Here is a 17,528-nt window from a genome sequence, read left to right on the forward strand (position 1 = left end):
CGCTGATAGCTTGGACCCACCAACTATATCTTCGCACGCAAGGAAGTGCCTCCTTATTACGCACAAAAAAATGAATACCCCCCTGCTAGCTGGGACCCAGTATAGTGGCAGGCTAACTTGTGGGCCTACTAAGTTGACGGGGACGGAGGGCTTTGTCAACTTAGTCAATATGCACGATTCTAGCTCCAGTGACCGTACGATGTCCATCCAACGGCCGTAGTGCTTCTTCAACCTCTGGTCTTCTTGCTCCAGCCGCCCAAACCAGCGCCAGTCGTGCCTCATGCTCCTGCCTCCCATGGCTGGCTGCGATGCGGCGGAGGCCTCACCGCCCCCTACTACTCCCACCGCTGACCAGGCCATCCCTCTACTCACCCACACCCCCTGTTATTCTGGGGCGACGGCAACCTCACACCGCAGCGAACCAGTGAACCCTCATACTCCTCTACGCGTGGGCATCCACTGCCGCGTCTTCCCCGGCTCCGCGTCGTCCCCCGCCCTGGTGCTCTCGGCACGGCGTGGTCAATGTAGTCAAGGAACGGCTTCCATCGGACGTGGACTGTACGTGGAGAGGCTGACAGCTGGGTCCATGGCCACAGCAAGGAAGTGCCTCCTTATTACGTGCAAAATAAATATTCATCCACCTGACACCGGGGACCCACCGGACGGGCCACCGTATTTCACGAAAAAACATTTCCCCCTGACTGCTGGGACCCACCAGCTACATCTTCGCACGCAAGGAAGTGCGTCCGGGCAAAAAAAACGATTCGCCCCCCTAACTGCTGGGACCCACCAGCTACATCTTCGCAGGCAGTAAGTGCCTGACAGTCAGGACCCACCTGGTCGAAGCGTACATAGCGTTGTCATTCTGGTCGCGAACATGTACGTACATACTGGTCGATGTAGAGGCGTGCACGTGTCGTAGTAGAGGCGCGCACGTAGCATGTACACGTACGTACAGCGGCCAGTGTGCAAGAAAGAAAATACGACCACGTACGTACATACGGGCAGGGTCTCGAATGCCTACTCGCGCATACGTACGGCCAGGGCTCGTGTACATGGCTGGGTCGGAACGGAGAAACAAGGTCGTTGTCGTGTTCATGGGGAGCCAACCGGCTGGGTCAGAACGGAATGTGTCGTCGTGTTCATCAGGAGGGCTTGGATGGAACAGCCGATGGAGACGACGCCTGGCGTACCGCAGAACGGAGGAAACAGCCTTGTGTTCGACCGGCCATGTTCGAAACGGGATCCTGTTCATCGGGAGGGGTCTGGCGTACCGCAAAACGGAGGAAACGGACCTCCTACGGTCGAAACGGGGGTCCTGTTGATCGGGAGGGGTGTGGCGTACCGCAAAACAAAGGAAACGGACTTGTGTTGGAGCGCTACGGTCGAAACGGGGGTCCTATTCATCAGGAGGGGTGTGGCGTACCGCAAAACGGGACTCCACGGGATACTGTTCATCTCCACCGTCGACCCCCTCCAGCCTCCACGGGCTACTGTTCATCCACCGTCGACCTCCTCCAGCCTCCACCTGCGACTGTTCATCCACGGGCTCCTGTTCATGCAGCTTCCACCGCGCGCTACTCCACCGGCTACTGTTCAACCAGCCCTCTCCACGGGCTCCTGTTCAACCACCCCTCCACGGGCTACTGTTCATCCAGCCCTCCACCGTCTACTATTCATCCGGCCCTCCATGGGGTGGTCCTGTTCATCCTGCCCTCCACGGGGTCCTGTTCATCCAGCCCCAACCGGCTCGATCGATCGGGGTCCTGTTCATCCAGAGGCAACACCACGGGGTCCTGTTCATCCACCCCCACCGGGAACTGTTCATCCAACCCCCCCCCCAGCAACGCTCACTATTCATCCAGAGGCAGCATCGATCGGCTTCAGTTAGCAGCAGTAGCGAAGGAATTGCTCGATCGGGTTCAGTTAACAGCCATCGATCGATGGCTCGGGTTCAGTAACACGTAGCCTGCAGTGCAATCGCTCAGGTTCAGTTAGAGCCCAACGCCTCGCACCCACGCGCGTGCGTGTACGAGAGAAACGCGCATCGCTCGGGCCCGACCACCCATCGTAACCGGGAACACACCGATATTTTCCTCGCCCTCGCTTCTACCACGGTTTTTTCCGTCATGGACAGCCCAAAGAATGTCATGCAGCTGCGTCTCCGGACCGCCCAGGACGAAAAGCCCATTTTCTGTCATGATTTTTTGTCATAGAAGTAGGACCCCACCACATCTATGATGATACCGGGTTGTGTCACAATTATCGTCATAGAAGTGTCATAAGTATGACAGAAAAAAAATTCGTTCGGCCCAAAATGTCACGGATGTCTCTTTTTTTTGTAGTGCTTGGACCCAGAGCCGGCCATGGTCGATCGAGGAGATGGCCGGAGAAGTTTTTGGAAGGAAGGATGGATCTGGGCGCTGGATCTCAGGAAATTGGGTAGGCAATGGCAAAGGAGGAAGTGAGAGCGTGCTAAGGAAATGGTGGTTGTTCCCCTTTTATGGGCTACCATAATACCAAGAGTCCTTTTACTACGCCGTAGACCTCGCCTCTTCTCGATATAATCGTGTCATTGTGCGCGCGTGGGATAGCATGAATTATTGATCATATCCCTTAAAATGGGGCATGATCTCCATATTGATGGGACGTGCCAATGGAGAAACCACCTCGAACCACTAATCGAGTTTTCATAACTAGCTAGGGGTCGTGGCAGATTGTGACCTTTCAACAAAAGTTGTCAAATATGGGTACTATTCACACTTGAGCGACTAGCCTTCGGGGCTAAGTTACGTATACACTTCGGAGGCTATGACGTAGCTCAGGGGCGTATGGCCAAAGATTATTAAAGCCACCACGGAAGGGTAGGAACCGGTCCACAAAGCCGATGATTTTCGCACATACCTCAGCTTCGAAGACTAGTTGGGGGGTACTGAGGGTGTCCCGGACTAAGGGGTCCCCGGGCTGCCGGTCTATCTCTCATGGGCCGGACAGGTGGGCCACTCTTGATCCATTATTGGAAGGCCCGGCTATAAGCGACTCCGTGTTCAGGAAGGAAACCTCCAAAGCCTTGGTGTATCCTCCAAGTCAAGATAATAAAGTCAACACGTTTATCCCCTGGTGGTACCCAACCACATGTAACCCTAGGTACCCCTGATGTCCATATAAACCAGAGGGTTTAGCCTGTAGAAGGGATAACAATCATCATACCTACCTAGGATTTAGTTCATCCGATCTCATGGTAGATCAACTCTATAATTGTTATACAAACACATCAATACAATTAAGCAGGACGTAGGGTTTTACCTCTTCGAGAGGGCCCGAACCTGGGTAAACACCGTCTCTATGCCCCTTGTTACCCATCGATCCAAGATCCATAGCTCGGGACCCCCTACCCGAGATCTGCCGGTTTTGATACCGACATCTAGTGCTTTGGCTCTTTGACCTTCGTCGGACTCTCTTTCTCGTAGATTTAGACCTCCTTGTCTTCCGTAGCGCGAGCTCCCTCCTTTTTTCGTACTGTGGTGTCGTCGCCTCCTTTTCGCGGCTAGGCTGCCTTTGGGCCAATACAGGCCTACTTTCTCCTATCGGGTGGCCCAGAGCGGATCGGCCCACCACTAATGCTTTGAGCGTCGTTGCCGTCATGGATAAGATTCACGCATCCCTTCCATTAAATATGGGGGCGGGGGACGGTACTTGGGCCACCGGTTCTTCTCCTCCAGACACCTCATCCCACCATTGCCTTTCAGCGATAGCTTCGTAGTTAGGTGATACGTCTCCAACGTATCTATAATTTTTGATTGTTCCATGCTATTATATTATCCATCTTTGATGTTTTATATGCATTATTATGCTATTTTATATCTTTTTAGACCACGGCGGTGGTTTTATTTTGAAGAAATTGATGAACCATCATGCTTCACTTATATTATTTTTAGAGTCTTATAAATAGTATGGCGATTTGCTAAGGTTATACATTTAGTCCTAATATGATGTGGGTATTCAAGAGGGATATAATAAAAACTTCCATGAAGATCATTGAATATATGAGAAGTTTTATTCCTTGCATTTGTTTTGAGATAGAATGGTGATATCATGCTAGTGAGTAACTATGGATTAGTAAGAATATTTGTATTAAGGTTTGTGATTTCCGAAGCATGCATGTATGGTCTCTCGTTATGCGATGAAGTTAGAGCATGATTTATTATTAATTGTCATCTTTGTGTGGAGGTCGGGAGTGCGCGATGGTTAACTCCTACCAACCTCTCCCCTAGGAGCATGCGTACTAGTACTTTGCTTTGAGGGCTAATAAACCTTTGCAGTAAGTATGTGAGTTCTTTATGACTAATGTTGAGTCCATGGATTATACGCACTCTCAACCTTTTTTGATATCGTGCATTGCCCTTGCTCACCTTGAGAGTTGGTGCAAACTTCGCTGGTGCATCCAAATCCCATGATATGATAAGCTCTTTCATGCATAAGCCACCTTATATCTTCCTCAAAACAGCCACTATACCTACCTATTATGGCATTTCCATAGCCATTCCGAGATATATTCCCATGCAACTTCCACCATTCCATTTTATTATGACACACACCATCATTGTCATATTGCTTTGCATGATCATATAGTTGACATAGTATTTGTGGCTTGGCCACCGTTCATATTTTTTATACATGTCACGCTAGATCATTGCACATCCCAGTACACCGCCGGAGGCATTCATATAGAGTCATGTTTTTGTTCTAGTATCGAGATGTAATTCTTGAGTTGTAAGTAAATAAAAGTGTGATGATCATCATTGTTAGAATGTTGTCCCATGTGAGGAAAGGATGATGGAGACTATGATTCCCCCACAAGTAGGGATGAGACTCCAGACTTGAAATAAAGAAGAGGCCAAAGAGCCCAAAACAAATAAGAGAGAAAAATGAGAAAAGAAAAAATGAGAGAAAAAGAGAGAAGGGACAATGTTACTATCCATTTCCACACTTGTGCTTCAAAGTAGTACTATGTTCTTCATGATAGAGAGTCTCCTATTTTGTCACTTTAATATATTACTAGTGGGAATTTTTCATTACAGAACTTGGCTTGTATATTCCAATGATGGGCTTCCTCAAATTGCCTTAGGTCTTCGTGAGCAAGCGAATTGGATGCACACCCACTTAGTTTTCTTTTGAGCTTTGATACACTTATAGCTCTAGTGCATCTGTTGCATGGCAATCCCTACTCCTTGCATCGACATCAATTGATGGGTATCTCCATAGCCCATTTGATTGGCCTCGTCAATGTGAGACTTTCTCCTTTTTTGTCTTCTCCACACAACCTCCACCATCATATTCTATTCCACCTATAGTGCTATATCCATGTCTCACGCTCATGTATTGCGTGAGAGTTGAAAAAGCTTAAGAACACTAAAAGTATGAACCAATTTCTTGGCTAACACCGGGGTTGTGCATGATAAATACTTTGTGTGATGAAGATAGAGCATGACAAGACTACATGATTTTGTAGGGATAACTTTCTTTAGCCATGCTATTTTGAGAAGACATGATTGCTTTGTTAGTATGCTTGAAGTATTATTGTTTTTTTTAACTTTTGTTTTGAATCTTATGGATCTGAATATTCATGTGATAAACATGTTAGGTAGCATTCCACATCAAAAATTCTATTTTTATCATTTACCTACTCGAGGACGAGCAGGAATTAAGCTTGGGGATGCTTGATACGTCTCTAGCGTATCTATAATTTTTTATTGTTCCATGCTATTATATTATACATCTTGGATGTTTTATATGCATTATTATGCTATTTTATATCTTTTTTGGGACTAACCTATTAACTTAGTCCCTAGTGCAAGTTGCTGTTTTTTCCCCATGTTTTTGTCTTTATAGAAAATCAATACCAAACGGAACGAAACTTTTTGACGATTTTTCTTGGACCAGAAGACACCTAGGAAGCTTCGGGAGGAGGCCAGTAGACCCACGGTGAGCCACAAGCTCACCAGGTGCGCCCTAGGGGGCTCCCTATGAGATTGTGGGGCCCCCGTGGCTCCTCTAACCGTAATCTCAGCTCCATCAATACCCAAATATTCCTCGTATACCAGGGGCACACCAAAATTACTTTTCCTCCACCGCAAGCTTCTTGGGGCCTTTTTCGATACTCTGCCGGAGGGGGATTCGATCACGGAGGGCTTCTACATCAACCCTGCTGCCCTTCAATGATGTGTGAGTAGTTTACCACTGACCTACAGGTCCATAGCTAGTAGCTAGATGGCTTCTTCTCTGTCTTTGATCTTCAATAGACTGTTCTCCACGATGTTCTTGGAGTTCTATTCGATGTAATATTCTTTTGCGGTGCGTTTGTTGAGATCCGGTGAATTGTGGATTTATGATCAGATTATCTATGAATATTATTTGAGTCTTCTCTGAACTCTTTTATGCATGATTAAGATAGCTTTGTATTTCTCTCCGATCTATTGATTTTGTTTGGCCAACTAGATTGATTTTTCTTGCAATGGGAGAGGTGCTTTGTTTTGGGTTCAATCTTGCGGTGTCCTCACCCAGTGACAGAAGGGGTAGCGAGGCACGTATTGTATTGTTGCCATCAAGGATAAAAAGATGGGGTTTATTTCATATTGATTGGATCTATCCCTCTACATCATGTCATCTTGCTTAAGGCATTACTCCGTTCTTGTTAACTTAACTAGATCATGATTGGCGCGCATTGTTGCGCCCGTCTATCTTTCCAATATATTGATAATAATTTTTACAAATATATAGAACTGGAAGAAATAAATTCCTTTTTCAATGAAAGAACTTCTGAACCATCATGCAGGCGAACCAAATATTTATCATTTTTGGTAATTGTCATCTTCTATAATTTCCATGTCATGTTGACCTTTTTTTAGAAGATATTGGTCATTCTCTTGGTTTCATGTCTACCAAGATTTTTGTAGCATCTCATAAAGTGGATCATAAATCTACAACCCAACATTTATGACTACTAATGTGCCAAAAGGTGATCATAGAAGGAAAATGAAGCCAAATGGCATTCCATGACACTGACTACTGTACTAATCTTGACAAAGCTTCTCAGCAAGATACAGTAAAATGACATCCTTACAAAGTCATATTTTCCCTCAGTTACATATATGTAAAAAAGATATGCAATACCATTAGAGGATGGAGTATCAGCTACTACTAACTAGCATATGCATTAGTCAATGGGCCTGTGGAAAGCTTCCCAGTGCTCTCAGTGGATGGATTAGCTCTTCCAACCATTGGTGCGCTTGATACTCTCAATGCTTGAATCCTGTATATTGAACCAAAACGCAACAATTACCTTCATGTTCTGACCAATACAAAATAAAATAAAATTTAGTATAAATAAAATAGTCAAAGACACTACAAAAATACTACTTCCTCCGTTCACAAATATAAGACGTTTTAGATATTTCAACATGGAGTACATATGGACTAAAATGAGTGAACAAACACTCTAAACATGTCTATATACTCCATCCATTTTAATATACAAGGCCACAAACTCATATTATAGGTACCAAGGTAAAATTTAATGACTTGCTTCGTAAAGTCACTTTTATTTTTGTTTAGTGGGATCATTAATACACCGCACGCATGCAAGGAAGAGATAGAAAGCTTATTGGAGTGTCATTATGACTGCATGCATGCAAGTATTAGTACATTGCCAGTTCGAGGAAATATAATTAACTTTTGTCTCGATTACTGTTGGTGGACTTGTATAGATGCAAAGTGTATTTTTCATAGTGGCCTTGTATAATTAAATGGAGGGAGTACATCTAATTCAACAAAAAAAGTTGGTCACAGCAGCACCAGTCTCTGATCGAATCTGATGAATAGGAAGATGAACATATGTGAGGACTAAACTGGACTAAACTAAAGATGCAACACAAAGGGTAATATTAAGATAATTTTGTACACATCCAGATAAGATGCAGCAATGCCCTATCCTCATGACAGACCGCTGCAACTGTTGCGAAGAAGAAAAGCATATGAAGTAGGATGATTCATTTGGCAAGAATCCCAAGAAAATGTAAGGCATCTTTATTCTAAAATGTAATGTAAGGAAAAGATAATTCTAGAAATGAAAGGACAATACAAATTGAACAACTATTCATCCAAATACCTTAAGAACAAAGAGAATGTTTATTGCAAATACTAATGTAAAAAGAAAAAAAGATTCCTACAATGTTTTTATTCCAAATCAGAATGCTAATAATTTGCCATATCATTATTGTACTGCAAAGTTATAGAGATTTTCCTATTTGTACATAGTTATACAGACCTAATCTTCAGATTGCAAATGCTGGCACAGTTTTATTTTCCAACTATATAACATAATGAATTACACGATATGGAGTTAGTGGACATTTTTCTAGCTATAGCCTCTCAGAACTAACCATTTCAATCAAAAATAATGATTGCCTTACATCGTATCAAAGCCAACACAAATGTGTTTCATCGGAAGAAAATTATTCCTGCTATCAGTGATTGATAGATCATATTGTAGATGCCACCATATGTCCAACATACGAAGTTAATTTGTGAAAGAAGAAAGACTGTGCATTGGTAGTACTGAAGTCAAAATTAATTTCAATCCTTTGTAGTCAGGAATACTCATCTCCAATTAAATAAATTGGCATGCCATCTTTTTCACTGATTTGCAAGCCTTTTAATTTTCATTGTTACCTAAATCCTAGCCCCAAATCTACAAGCTAAATCACATGAGCGAAACTAGGTGGAATCCAACCAATCCAATCCAGACTAAGATCCAATAGTAAACGGAAAAATGACAAGATGAAGCAAGCAAGAAGAGTTGTCGCACCAGTAGGCTAGGAGAAGCAAAGCAACATACCTCTTGCTCAATTATGTGGCTCTCCTTTGGGCTACGTGATGAATGCGATGTGACATTGACTGATGGTCATGATTGGCACGTACGGGTGTTTTCGATCTCTAATCACCGGTTCCAATAAATGTGAGGATGCCTTTGAACATGACTCACTGCAAGGAATCAAAATAGCAACATCAAATCAGAAATGACGAATTAAGAAAGAAAAGAAAAACTAATCTTCACCCTTTGCGTCCCTAGAAAAGTGTGGCTGAGGTATACTCTTGGAGCGGCTAAGTTCTTGCCTTGCCGACCCGACACTGAATTTCGCACTGTTATAGCTCCCACGAAAATGAAGAATCGAGCAGAGGGGTGAAGGGGGGTGGGGGCAGCTAGGTTTCTTCTGCTGCGAACGAAAGAGAGATGGGGGCCGGCGGAGATGGGGCTTACACGTGGCAGTGGTGACATGACCCAGAGTTGCTGGCTCCGCTGCCGGCGCGGTTAGGGCCACCAAGGACCAGCGAGAGAGAGGGGAACGTGCTGAGGCGAGCGAGCTATCATGGGAGAAGAGAGATGGGGCGTCGTACATGTGGCAAAGGTGACATCCGTCGCCAGATAGATAGGGTGCACATCGCCATGAGAGCCGTGACCGATCGATCCATCCGCTCCTCTTTCTCTCACAGAAACAGTCGGCATCGGCCTCTCACCTCTCGCACAGCACCAGATCTCCTTCTTTCTCTCGCAGGCGCAATGCTAGATCCCCTTCTCCTTTCTCTCGCAGACGTAGCTACCGAGTCGTTCCTACATTTTGTTTTACGATGGTAGTACATGCCTAGTAGGCCATGATACGTCTCCAACGTATCTATAATTTTTTTATTGTTCCATGCTATTATATTATATGTTTTGGATGTTTAATGGGCTTTAATATGCTCTTTTATATTATTTTTGGGACTAACCTATTAACCGGAGGCCCAGTGCCCGTTTCTGTTTTTTTGCCTATTTTAGTGTTTCGCAGAAAAGGAATACCAAACAGAGTCCAAACGGAATGAAACCTTCGCGATGATCTTTCTTGGACCGAAAGCAATCCAGAAGACTTGGAGTTGAAGTCTGGAACGCCACGAGGCGGCCACGAGGCAGGAGGGCGCGCCCAGGGGGGTAGGCGCGCCCCCACCCTCGTGGGTCCCTCGTAGCTCCACCGGCGTACTTCTTTCGCCTATATATACTCTTATACCCTAGAAACATCAGGGGGAGCCACAAAACCACTTTTCCACCGCCGCAACCTTCTGTACCCGTGAGATCCCATCTTGGGGCCTTTTCCGGCAATCTGCCAGAGGGGGAATCGATCATGGAGGGCTTCTACATCAACACCATAGCCTCTCCGATGAAGCGTGAGTAGTTTACCACAGACCTTCGGGTCCATAGTTATTAGCTAGATGGCTTCTTCTCTCTCTTTGATTCTCAATACAAAGTTCTCCTCGATGTTCTTGGAGATCTATTCGATGTAATACTCTTTTGCGGTGTGTTTGCCGAGATCCGATGAATTGTGGATTTATGAACAAGATTATCTATGAATATTATTTGATTCTTCTCTGAATTCTTATATGCATGATTTGATATCTTTGCAAGTCTCTTCGAATTATCGGTTTAGTTTGGCCTACTAGATTGATCTTTCTTGCAATGGGAGAAGTGCTTATCTTTGGGTTCAATCTTGCGATGTCCTTTCCCAGTGACAGTAGGGGCAGCAAGGCACGTATTGTATTGTTCCCATCGAGGATAAAAAGATGGGGTTTATATCATATTGCTTGAGTTTATCCCGCTACATCATGTCATCTTGCTTAATGCATTACTCTGTTCTTATGAACTTGATACTCTAGATGCATGCTGGATAACGGTCGATGTGTGGAGTAATAGTAGTAGATGCAGAATCGTTTCGATCTACTTGACACGGACGTGATGCCTATATTCATGATCACTGCCTTATATATCTTCATAACTATGCGTTTTTCTATCAATTGCTCGGCAGTAATTTGTTCACCCACCGTAATACGTGCTATCTTGAGAGAAGCCACTAGTGAAACCTATGGCCCCCGGGTCTCTTTCTTATTATATTGCATCTCTTTTATTTACATCGCATATTGTTTACTATTTTGCAATATTTACTTTCCAATCTATACAACAAAAATACCAAAAATATTTACTTTACTATCTCTATTAGATCTCACTTTTGCGAGTGACCGTGAAGGGATTGACAACCCCTTTATTGTGTTGGTTGCAAGGTTCTTGATTGTTTGTGCAGGTACTAGGTGACTTGTGCGTTGTCTCCTACTGGATTGATACCTTGGTTCTCAAAAACTGAGGGAAATACTTACGCTACTTTGCTGCATCACCCTTTCCTCTTCAAGGGAAAACCAACGCATGCTCAAGAGGTAGCAGGCCGGTAGGCCCAATTGAACATAAGACGCCCAAAAAAGCCACCGGAGCAGTGGCCCGAAAAGGCTAGCGCAGCCTGACGCACGAGTTAGCCTGCACATGAGATTCAGGTGGGACTAACAACAAATCCGACGGCCGAAAATGATTAAAAGTGGCAATCCAATGATTAGAAATGCTGATGGCCTGAGAGGGTTGGGAGGATGCTCGGTTTTAATGTATCTAAATACACTAGATGCATGCTGGATAGCGGTCAATATGTGGAGTAATAGTAGTAGATGCAGGCAGGAGTTAGTCTACTTGTCACAAACGTGATGCCTATATTCATGATCATTGCCTCAGATATCGTCATAACTTTGCACTTTTCTATCAATTGCTCAACAGTAATTTGTTTACCCACTGTATGCGTTCTTTCAAGAGAGAAGCCTCTAGTGAAAACTATGGCCCCAGGTCTAATTTTATCATATTATTTACAGATCTATAAAACAAAAAACCCCAAAATACCTTGCCGCAATTTATTTATCTTTACTTAATTTTGCACTTTTATTTATATTTTATACCTATCTCTATCAGATCTCATCCTTGCAAGTAACCATGAAGGGATTGACAACCCCTTTATTGCGTTGGGTGAAAGTATTTGTTTGTGTAGGTGCAATCATTGGAGACTTGTGTGTTCCTCCTACTGGATTCATACCTTGGTTCTTAGCTGAGGGAAATACTTATCTCTACTTTGCTACATCACCCTTTCCTCTTCAAGGGAAAAACCAACGCAAATCTCAAGAAGTAGCATTAGGGTGAACCAATGACGTCTCCCATGGCCGCTTCTGATGATCGCCACTGGAAGGATCGCTTGTCAGATCTATAGCCAGTCCGCCCTGTCTTCACGTCGGAGTGGGGCAGTGATTGTCAAAAATCTCTTATCAGCAGGGACGACTTGGAGCGCCTGGTGGAGATAGGATGGCTGCCCAATATATCCTCCATGCCGTGGTTGGCGCCCTCCATGAAGGAAGGGGTTCTGCGCCCGTTGCTCTAGAACCTGGTGGTCCACGAGACATTCATTTTTTAGGCCTCTGGTTTCCTTCGAGCTCCTTCACCCGTGTAGTCCTAACCCATTACGAACTTCAGCTTTACTACCTGACCCCGAGCCGGGTATTTCACTTGTCATGCTTTGTGACATTCTGCGAGTGCTTCCCTGGGATCTCGCTCCACTTCAATCTCTTCAGATTCTTTTTAGAGGTGATTCTCCGCCTGAAAGAGGTCAAGATACCTTCATGTGGCAGTGCAAAACTCCGCCCCCACCCGGAATCCGGTTACTTCGAGATACTGTCCATTGACGGGCCTGAACCATGGGAAGAAAGATGGTTTTATGCCACCGATGTCTCCCAGGATTATCACGAGAATGCCATGCCCGTATTTGCCAATGTCACATGTAAGCAGAGGCCGGAGTGGATCTCCAAAACAGACTTCGAGCCTGAGACCGACCTCTTGATCCAGGCGGTTTTTGAGATGGACGAGAGGGGGTTAGATGGCCTCCAGTTCGTGAAGACATGGGTGGAAAGGAACATCCCACCCCTCGGTTCCAGGGCGTCCTTTATTGTCGTGGGAAACCACGGCCACCTATGGGGCCATCGGCCCCTTTCTGGTTCGGCGGGGGGATGGGCACATTGCACAAAGAGCGGAGAGGCGTAGCACAGCATGACAAAGATCACACGGGCAGCTTTACCCAGGTTCAGGCCGCCGTGAGGCGTAAAACCCTACTCCTACTTTGGTGGATTGATGGTGGAAATATGGTGGAGAGTGTAGCACACTTGCCCGGCAGGGTCGCCTCAGGGTGAGAGTGGCTACGCGCGTATGAATGTGTGAAGGTCTGAACCTGCCAACCCTTTCTACGATCGCCATGGGCCTCCTTTTATAGATTAAGGGGTCACCATAGTGGCAAATCAGTCTTTACGTACTGATTAGATAGCGAACAGTGCTATCATACCTAACTCTACAGGCCGATAGAGCGCATTAAATGCGCCACTTAATGTCACATCACAGCTTGTCCGGCAGGCTCTGGCGAGCTGCTTTGCCAGATTCGTGCCTGCTTGCTTGACACATCTCAGGACAGGTGTCGTCTGGAGGCATTCTCTGTCGGAAGTGGCTGCCATGTGGCAAATAGCAGCCACTTAGTCACTTGGGGGCTTGACACCGCACTAATCGATGACTTGGGTCACTCGTGAGGTGGAGCGGTGGCGTGGCTTGCCTCCGCTAGCCCCGACAGGCCTACTGGGACGATCTGGAAGCTCGCTTCCGGGGCAAACCCATCCTTGCCAGGCTCGCCTGCCCGGCAAAGGAGGTTCTTTCCTTGGCGATATCTTGCTCCTCTGGCTCATCTTGGTCTTCCTGTCCTGTACTTGGATCTTTCAAGGGAATTGATCCATCATGCTTGGGTTGATCTTGGTGTTATAATCTTGTCTTTGGGCCTGTGCATAGTCCGGGCAACATACCCAGGGTTTGTTGCACCGACAGGAGCCCCCAGGCCTGGCACGAACGCGCCGCTGGGCGTCGTCGGGGTAGGCCCTAACCAGTGCACAGGCAAGAGTGCAGAGGTGGCTTCATCCTTTGAGATCTTCTTTGCTTCTCCATTAACCTGAGCTTGGGTTAGTTTCCTGTTTTTTCACGCGCCGTGCAACGCCAATTGTGGTGGGGCCATCCTTGTAGTGGCCCGTGAATGACTTTCACACACGGGCGGGTAACTGCCAATTCACTCTTCCCACCACGCCCTTATCCTAAGCCATGTATGTTGCATGCATTAAGTGGGGTAGGTAATGGAGGTGCATGGTGAGGGAGAGCAGCAAGGCAGGGCCCCGGTCTTCTTGGATTGGTGGAGGAGGACGGCGGTTACCCGCGGGGCAATCAGCCCCGAGCCCCCCAGCTTGCCAATAAAAGGAGGAGCGGGGGAGAGGTGGAGGCATTCATCTGCATTCCTCTCTTCTTCCATTCTCTACTTCCTTCTGGTTATGCTAAGAGGGAGAGCCAGGGGCCCTAGCTTAGGGTACAGCGCGAGCCTCAGGGGCGCTCGGGCGGCGCGGCGGTAGCACTAGAGGTGGCGACTCTGGTGCGCTCGTCGCCGGGTCGCCCGTGGCTTCAACTTTAGTGAGAGGCAACGCAAACGACACCACGCCGAGGTCCATAATGGGCACAGGGCGCGGTAGTCGATCATGGCCTATGTTTCCTCCCCTTGCGGCGTCGAGGGGGCTGCGGAATGGGTTTGCCATTGGTGAAGGCTGACCCTATCTCCCAGTACGCCGCCCGCCTGGCGCATGGGGGGAGCCTCTAGCTCCCAGATTTCTCCTAAACGGGCGGGGTCTTCATACCGTCGGGCTGTCAGGGACGACCATGCTCTCTGTGGGGTCGCCCGGAGTGCACGGCGTGTGCATCATTGGGCATGGCGGGAACTCATGGGCGTCGGTGGTGCAAAAGGCGGCGGCAACCCACGACGCGTCAAGAACGGGGGCGACCGTTCCGATGAGTCGTGTTTGCCGGTGACTCCGTCTGGGCTTGCGGCAGCGCCACCATCTGCGCCTGCCCTCCGATTTCTTCCTCTTAGCCTGATGGTGGTGTTCTCCTGATCCTGGGGAGGTGCCGAATCCCAGCCTAGCCCGCCTCCTGCCTCCTTGGTCCCTCCTTGTGATTTCCTGAAGGAGATGGACAAGGGCAAAGGCATCACGGGGCACTTATCTTTTTTCCAATCTTAAATCTGAAGGCACTTGCCAAATTTTAGTTCAAATAATGTAATCTCTTGAATCCATGTTTGTGTCCTGTAAGGTTTGTACTTGTTTGATCAGCACATTAATGAAAAAGATAAACCTTGTCGGGGACTCGTGCATGTATATGTCCATGCAGAGGTGGGATGCCTCTATATTTTTAAGTAAACGAGTTTCCCCGGCAGGCTATCTTGCCGGTACCCTTTATTTTGTTGCCGGGGAGTTAGGCCTACCGGGCACAAATCGTGAAGAGGGACCAGCCCCCCGCCATTCCTTTTCCATCAAAGGCCACTGCGGCCGCCCTGACTGAAGAAATGTTCAAGTCAAAGGGTGGGAGCACCTAAGTGTACGGAATGTAGCATGCAATTTCAAAAAAAAATCCTATGATGACGCAAGATCTATCTAGGAGATCATAGTACGAGATGCATAGTGTGTCCATGTACCCTCGTAGACCGAAAGCGGAAGCGTTTACTTAACGATGTTGATGTAGTTGAACGTCTTCTCGATCCAACCGATCAAGCACCGAACATACGATACCTCCGAGTTCTGCACACGTTCAGCTCGATGACGTCCCTTGAACTCTTGATCCAGCAAAGTGTCGAGGGAGAGTTCCGTCAGCACGACGGCGTGGTGGCGGTGATGGTGAAGTGATCCGCACAGGGCTTCGCCTAAGCACTACGTGAATATGACCGGAGGCATAAACTGTGGAGGGGGGCGCCGCACACGACTTGGAACAATTGATGTGTGTTCTAGGCGCCCCCCTCCCCACGTATATAAAGGAGGGAGGGGGAGGAGGCCGGACCTAGGCGCGCCCCAAGTAGGAGGAGTCCTACTTGGGCTCCTAGTAGGATTCGCCCCCCCCCCCCCCCCCCTTTCCTTTTACCGGAGGGGGAAAGTGGGAAGGAGAGAGAGGGGGACAAGGAAAGGGGGGCGCCGCCCCCTCTCCTAGTCCTATTCGGCCTCCTTCCCTGTGGGGGGCGCGCCACCCCTTTGTGGGCTGGTGTGCCTCCCTCCTATGGCCCACAAGGCCCATATCTTCCCCCGGGGGTTCCAATAACCCCCGGTACTCTGATATGTACCCGATACATTTTGAAACACTTCCGGTGTCCAAATATTATCATCCAATATATCAATCATTACCTCTCGAACATTTCGAGACTCCTCGTCATGTTTGTGATCTCATCCGGGACTCCGAACAACATTCGGTCACCAAATCACATAACTCATATAATACAAATCGTCATCGAACGTTAAGCGTGCAGACCCTACGGGTTCGAGAACTATGTAGACATGACCGAGACACCTCCCCGGTCAATAACCAATAGCGGAACCTGGATGCTCAAATTGGTTCCTGCAAATTCTACGAAGATCTTTATCGATCAAACCGTAATGACAACATACGTCATTCCCTTTGTCATTAGTATGTTACTTGCCCGAGATTCGATCGTCGGCATCTTCATACCTAGTTCAATCTCATTACCGACAAGTCTCTTTACTCGTTCCGTAATGCATCATCTCGCAACTAACTCATTAGTCACATTGCTTGCAAGGCTTATCATGATGTGCATTACCGAGAGGGCCCAGAGATACCTCTCTGATATTCGGAGTGACAAATCCTAATCTCGATCTATGCCAACCCAACAAACACCTTTGGAGATACCTGTAGAGCATCTTTATAATCACCCGGTTACGTTGTGACGTTTGATAGCACACAAGGTATTCCTCCGGTATCCGGGAGTTGCATATCTCATAGTCAAAGGAATATGTATAAGTCATGAAGAAAGCAATAGCAATAGAACTTAACGATCATTATGCTAAGCTAACGGATGGGTCTTGTCCATCACATTATTCTCCTAATGAGGTGATCCCATTCATCAAATGACAACACATGTCTATGGTTAGGAAACTTAACCATCTTTGATTAATGAGCTAGTCTAGTAGAGGCTTACTAGGGACACAGTGTTTTGTCTATGTATCCACACATGTATCAAGTTTTCGGTTAATACAATTCTAGCATGAATAATAAACATTTATCATGAAATAAGGAAATATAAATAACAACTTTATTATTGCCTCTAGGACATATTTCCTTCAGACTCCTACTTGCACTAGAGTCAATAATCTAGATTACATTGTAATGATTCTAACACCCATGGAGTCTTGGTGTTGATCATGTTTTGCTCGTGGAAGAGGCTTAATCAACGGGTCTGCCACATTCAGATCCGTATGTAATTTGCAAATTTCTATGTCTCCCTCCTTGACTTGATCACGGATGGAGTTGAAGCGTCTCTTGTTTTTTTTTGGTTCTTTTGTGAAATCTGGATTCCTTCGCCAAGGCAATTGCTCCAGTATTGTCATAAAAGATTTTCATTGGTCCCGATGCACTAGGTATTACACCTAGATCAGATATGAACTCCTTCATCCAGACTCCTTCATTTGCTACTTCCGAAGCAGCTATGTACTCCGCTTCACGCATAGATCCC

The sequence above is a fragment of the Aegilops tauschii genome, chromosome 1 (genome assembly GCF_002575655.3).
Source record: "Aegilops tauschii subsp. strangulata cultivar AL8/78 chromosome 1, Aet v6.0, whole genome shotgun sequence".
NCBI classification, from domain to species: Eukaryota; Viridiplantae; Streptophyta; class Magnoliopsida; order Poales; family Poaceae; genus Aegilops; species Aegilops tauschii.